Genomic DNA, 6,495 nt, shown 5'->3' with positions numbered 1-6,495 from the left:
TGTTACTTGTCCTTTACAGTCTAAAGCTGCTCTCTTTTGTTGTGTGTTTGGGGTTTTACCTTTGCCGTTGGGGGGAAGGTATTGTTTTTGTTTCCATGATGACCGAGGTTTCTCTGCTGATGGTGTCGCCTAGTTTTCTCTTGCCCTGCTTAGGATTGAAGGAACTGATTAATGTTTTATTTCGTTTATGAGGAGAATAATGTTGTACGGGCCTATTTTCGAATGATGTTTTCATGATAAGGCTATGGTGATTCACATAGGAATCTATCCTGCTCTGTTGACTTATTATGCTTAAGGAAAACCCAAAAAATGCAGAAAAACTCTTGCCGAAGTTTACGTATTTGTTTCTAAATTTTGTGATTAAACCCAGAGGTCTTACGTTTGCAAAGTTTGAAGATTGTTTGAGGATTTTGTTGGCTGAATTTAAATGATGTTTGACTGTTTTTGCGCATGAAAGGAAATATGCTGCAACAAGGTCGAAGCTTTCGGCTTGTTGCAGCAGTGTTAGTGAAGCTCAATTTCGGGATGGTTGAGGTCTTGGTTTGGCCTGAATTTGTTGCTTTGGTCTGTTTTGCTATCGGATGGTGAGCTATTACATATGTTTACTACCATTTTAAAAGCAAGAAATGCATGACATAACAGTTGGCTGCACCTTTGTTTTGCTATTATGAAAATTTTGGCTGCACTTTGTCTCCTGCTTTTGCTGTTATTTCTTGCATTCTTGACAGCCACCAATCCAGTTTTTCTGCCTTAGTCTTGTAATAAAAGTGTGGTATTTGGTTGGGTTGATGATTGGGAGTGGTGTCTTGTGTTTGTTGGTATTCATTGGTGATGCATCCGGTTTGTGAGTGCCGCATGGTGTAGTGAAAATCAGCAAAGAGAAAGCTACCACAGCTTCATGATCATACCTTGAGTTTCCTTCGCATGTTTAGATGTTTAATAGGTTCTTGTTTAGATTGAAGTTTGATGTTGGGTTTGCATGTTTGGGGGCTGAAATACCTGAATTAGGATCAAATGCTTGCTGGAAAATGAATGATTCAGGTTGTCAAACCAGTGTTGCATGCATGTTTTCCAGAATTTTTGCATGATATTTTGCTGAGTTTTGTTTGTTTGGATTGGGGTGGTTATGTAGTTAGTTGCTTAGTCTAAAGCTGTGATGTTGGGGTTGAAAATATCTAATCAAAGTTATGTATTGGAATCGGAAATCTGAGCTTGGAAACGAAATGCAGCTGGTTTCACTTTTAGTTAGTTGCAGAAGTTTCAGCTTTGTACGTATGCACACATGAAAACTAAAAGGAAAATTTGCACTTTGACCCCCCAAGTTTTCCTTTGTTTCACTATGGCCCAAGCAATTGAAAAGATTAATCAAATTGATCCCTCAAACTTTCAATTTCTTTCAATTGGGTCTTTAATTGAATCGCAAATAGACCCCTAACTTTGTTTTGCTTTAATTGTGACCCCGAATCTTTGTGATGATTATAATTTGACCCCAGAGCTTTGCTAATGTTTGCAATCAAGTTTTTATTCTTTTGACCTCTTGAATGTGGGTTGTTTATATGATTTAATTGATTCATTTTTACCTTTTATGATTGTTGTTAATTAAAGTGGGGCATTAATCCCCTGCTTTGATGGTTTTAGCCCAAATTATCTCTTTCTTTGGTGACTCTAGCCCAAGTTAAGTCTTGTTCACTTTACTAACATCACAAACGGGGAGGTATAACTTCTTTTATCTTTTTTTGTCTCTCCTCTATGTGATCCAACGTGCTAAGTGAGAATTGCATGTCTACTTTGCTTTTCCTTGCCTCTCCTTAATTCCTTTCATTTATTTCATTTACTTTTGCTTTTATTAAGTTATTCTTTTATGGGGTATGTGTACACCTCTTGGCTTGTAATAGATAGGGCTTGGAGAGCATTTTTTATTCATTTTCCCTCTTCCCCATTTGTTTTAGTTAGCAAATGTAATAGGTTCATTAGTTTGATTGCGTGCTTTTGTTGCTACGTGTTAATTTGCTTTATTAGGCTCTTGCATCTAGTCGAGCATGCTAAGTGTTATGTGCTACGTGTTTATAGGTGATTGGCATGTCTACTTGCTTTCTATAGTCATAGATGAATGTGATGGATGAATGCGTATACCATGGCTAGTCCAATGCTAGTCATGGTCCTCCCTTTTGATCCTCACAAGTCCAACGCTTGTGATAAAGCATTTAGTGAAGGGCTAGTCCAATGCTAGACCCATTAGGCCCGTCCCTCTTGCTAGTGCATTTTTTGTATGCCTCACTACATTCCATGCATTTTTCTTAGTTTTCTAGCATTTGGCATGCTCCTCCAAACCTTTTCCCTTCATTTTAGGTTTTTGCATCTTCATGCTAGTTATAGGGTACATTTGCTTGAGAGTCCCCTTTGGGTAAGGGAAACGAGCGAGTGTGGCTACAAAATAGCCTTAGCACGCTAGTTCTTCCTTCTAATCCAAAGGAAAATTAAAATCGTGAAGTTAGGAGTCATTCCCGTACCCGACTTGATGCATTCCTCTAGGTTCATACACTTTCATTTCTATCATATCACCTCCTCACTTTTTTTATCCACATTTTTTCACTACTTATATTTTTTCTCAATCCACATGCCATGTTTGCACATTTTTCTTCTTTCCCTATCTTCTACCTCACAAATTGCACCAAGTTGCACTTATATGCATTTACTACTAGTATATCATATTTTCATCCACTTGCACACAAACACCTTTATTTTCTCAATTGGCACACATGCACTTCTCTTACATTTGCACACATGCACTTTTCTTACATTTGCACACTTGCACTTACATTTGTATTTTTAATTTTATTTTATTTTGCATTTTTCTTACATTTTCACACTTGCACTCATATTTGGGTCTTCATTTGCATTACCCATGACTTCTATGAGAGTTTTCCTTATTGGCCATCACAACTCATGTGATTGGGATAAAAAAGCCTCATAAGAGACATTTTAGATTTAGGATTGCATTTTTCTTTTTTTTCGCATCCATTAGTCATATCCAACATGCAACACATACTTTGGGTAGAAGAATTAGGAAAAGAAGGGCTAAGTCACGCAACTAGCTTTGGCTAGGGTAAGGGAGTGCCTTAGGCTTTGCCTTTGCCTTCTCCCTTATCAAATGTGACCCCCGATCCCTTTTTTCGGTTACGTAGACCTAAAAATTCTTTAAAAAGGGTTTGTTTACTTTTCTTTCCAAAAACAAAAATCATTTTTTTTGGTGACTTGGTACACCCTAACTCTATACCAAGTGGCGACTCCTTTTCTATCTAAAACCCTTTGTTTGGCCAAACCGTCGCATTTCACAATCCCACGGCCTTTTATTTTCACTTTCACACACGTTCACATACATCTCCTACACACTACTTTAACACATTCAAAAAAGTGGGGTGCGACACAGTTCGTAGTGTATCCAGGTCAAAATTTCAAATTACAGAACCAGAATCTCACATTCGAGCTAGTTAACCGCACTATGCGTAACCGACAATAACTCAGGCTACCAAAGTCCGATTAAGGCGATTTCAGGTCCATTGGAAAGCTAAAACATAGAACTACAATTTCTATGTTTTGGGCAAATGCTAATTCAGTACAGATCAGGGAGAACAGATGCGGTCAAATTGGTGAAATGTCAAAACTGGCCACAGAGCTCTACCTATGGCAGTCAGGGGTATTTTTATCTTTTCACATGATACTGTGCTCAGATTGATCTGAAATTTTACAGGCAGCTATAAAACATTATTCCCTACAACTTTCATGTTTTGTTCTAAGCCTAATTCGGCCTTCCTCATGGTCAACCAGAACCGGACAGAACAGGGCAGATTGGTTTCCAATTTCTGGTGTTTGCACCTTTACTCTAGAAATCCATATCTAACAAGTGCTCTATCATCAAACCCACCAATTAGTAACTCAATAACATCAATTAAGAGGTAGATAACTATAATCAAAGCTGAAAATATAAACCCTAGATCCATACCCAACAAATCAATCAAAACTAACCGATTAACCGTCATAAACCAAGAATATGAGTTTCTATTCACACTTTAACAAGATTAAGGAAGAGTAAAGGGATAGGCAGCCATGGTACCTTCCAAAAGCTCCTTGGAGGTGAGAAAGACACCACTTTCTTCCAAAAATTTCAGTACACCAAGCCTTTCAAGCACCAAAAGGTAAGTTAATCGGTTTGGTTCGGTTAATTTCAACTCAACAAGGAAGAATCAAGGTTGGAGGTGAAGTTGTTTTTCTCTCTTTTCCCTCTCTTATTTTCGGCCAAGATGGAAGAAAAATGGAAGGGAATGGAGCCAAGAAGAAAGATAAGAAGGAAGGAAACTCATTTGGTCAAAGGTCCATGGATTGCCAACAAGTGTCACCACAAGATTCAATCTTAATTTTTTTCTTTTTCCTCCCTTTTCTTGGTCAATAATTTCAGCCCTATGGAGGAGATATTTAGGGCCAATTTTGCTGAAATAAAAGTGAGAAGATTAAGGTAATAATGTGGTATTCAAGTAGTGCACTCAATCGATAGAGAATGGTACCCGTCGGTCCAACCCGTTTTTCCTTATTTCGCACGTACTAGGGTTTTCACTTATAATTCACTAACTTATTATTATCACTTCTAATCACACACTTAATATCATCTAAAACTCCCTCTTAATCACCAAATTTGATCCACTCTCCGTACCGGATAGTCACACTACAGATAGGCGTAAAAATCTTAGTTTACCCTAACGATGAATGCAAAAGGGAAAACTCTTAATTCTATTTTTTATTCTAAACATTGGGGATGTAAATGAGTAGTATAGCTATTATAAGGGAATAAATGCCAAATAAAAATGAATTTTAAGAAAATATGAGGAAAATTACAATTCTAGTGATTACAATTAGGGTTTCGATTCAAAATGAAGGATTTAAGAAAACCGGTTAGTCACAAGTAAACCAGAGTTTTTGTTTAGACTTTAGGGTTTCTAGAATTTAGGGTTTCTCGTTTTTAAAACAAAACACTGTCTTAAATAAAGAAATCGTAATATTCTCTTGGAAACTAAACAACGATAGTATCCTAAATGTTAGGGTATCATATTTTCTAAGTATTTTAATCATTTTATCCAAACCAATGACACAAAAACTAACCGTGAGTATAGTGATAGTAATTTTAAAACAGAAGCAAAAACATGAAGGTTTAATTCTACTGAGACAAAATATAGTGTGTCATTAAAATACAAATAGCTAGTATTTAACATTTTTGTCAATGTTTTTGTGAGTTAAAAAATATTACTTTTTTGCTATAAATTGAATTGAGTTAATTTAAAGAGTTTTATATATCATTTACATTTGTTTGAATTTTCTATTTTTTTGTTCAAATCGATGGTACAAAATGCTATTTTGAAGTTGGTAAGAAAGTTATTTTCATTATTGTAAAACAGTTTAAGATATTTTTACATGTACTCTAAATTGTTTTCTAAGTATTTTAATTATTTTATCGAAACCAATGACACAAAAACTATTTAATGGATCTTTCGCCTTTTTTCTATTAAAGAACAGCATTGACCAAATTTATAAAAATTAAGAGATAAAATTAGTGTGTTATGCAATTAAAGGACTACAGGAAAATGGCATATTTGGAACGGACTATACTCTCTTCCAAAATGAGTTTTTCAATATTATATTTTGAAATGAGTTGCACACATTATAAAAAAAGTATGAAAGATAAGTGAAAATTTTCTAATTTTTAAGCATCAAAATACTTTTAAGTAGGAGAAAGTAACCTCCATAACCTTTAAGTAAATTCTTACATCTCATGTGTAACGGCCCCACCTCCCCCTAAGGCGAACCAGAGGGTTCGGCGGACCGCCTGCCCAGCTCTCGCCGGGACTCAGTCGCTCACTACAGTTCCCAACCCAATTACAATATAAATCTCAAAATTACATCAAATCCTCCAATGATTACATATTACAAATGCAGCGGAAACTGATTCCAATCGTGGAACGTATACTTACATCCATATCAATTTCAAATATTTATACAAGACCAACTCGTACATAAAATAGATCCAAACTTAAACTGTACACGATATAAGCCATCCAGTCACGTGAATAAGCACTCCAAGCTTTTCTTCGCCTTGAGCCCTGTGGGGGGGAAATAAAACATTTTTGGGGTGAGCTAGAAGCTCAGCGAGTAACCAGAAAATCAGTAATCAAATCGGTTTAACAATATTTCTTTTCAATGATGTCATAAATCAATGATGTCATAAATCAAATGATAAGTCCAGAAACGATTACAGCATTTACAAAACATTAAATATAGAGTATCAATAATTCAAGAAACATGTACAATGGAAAGCGATAGTAACATTCATGAAAGGATACATTCATTCTCCTGACATTTTCTCGCTCATTTGATCATTTATTTTATTTCATTCACCCCATCCCTGGCTTTTGGCCAGGCTCCACTGTGAGGCCCCAGTTCGTTCTA

The sequence above is a fragment of the Coffea arabica genome, chromosome 7c, assembly GCF_036785885.1.
Source record: "Coffea arabica cultivar ET-39 chromosome 7c, Coffea Arabica ET-39 HiFi, whole genome shotgun sequence".
Lineage (NCBI taxonomy): Eukaryota > Viridiplantae > Streptophyta > Magnoliopsida > Gentianales > Rubiaceae > Coffea > Coffea arabica.
Note: the sequence above shows the minus strand (reverse complement) of the source record.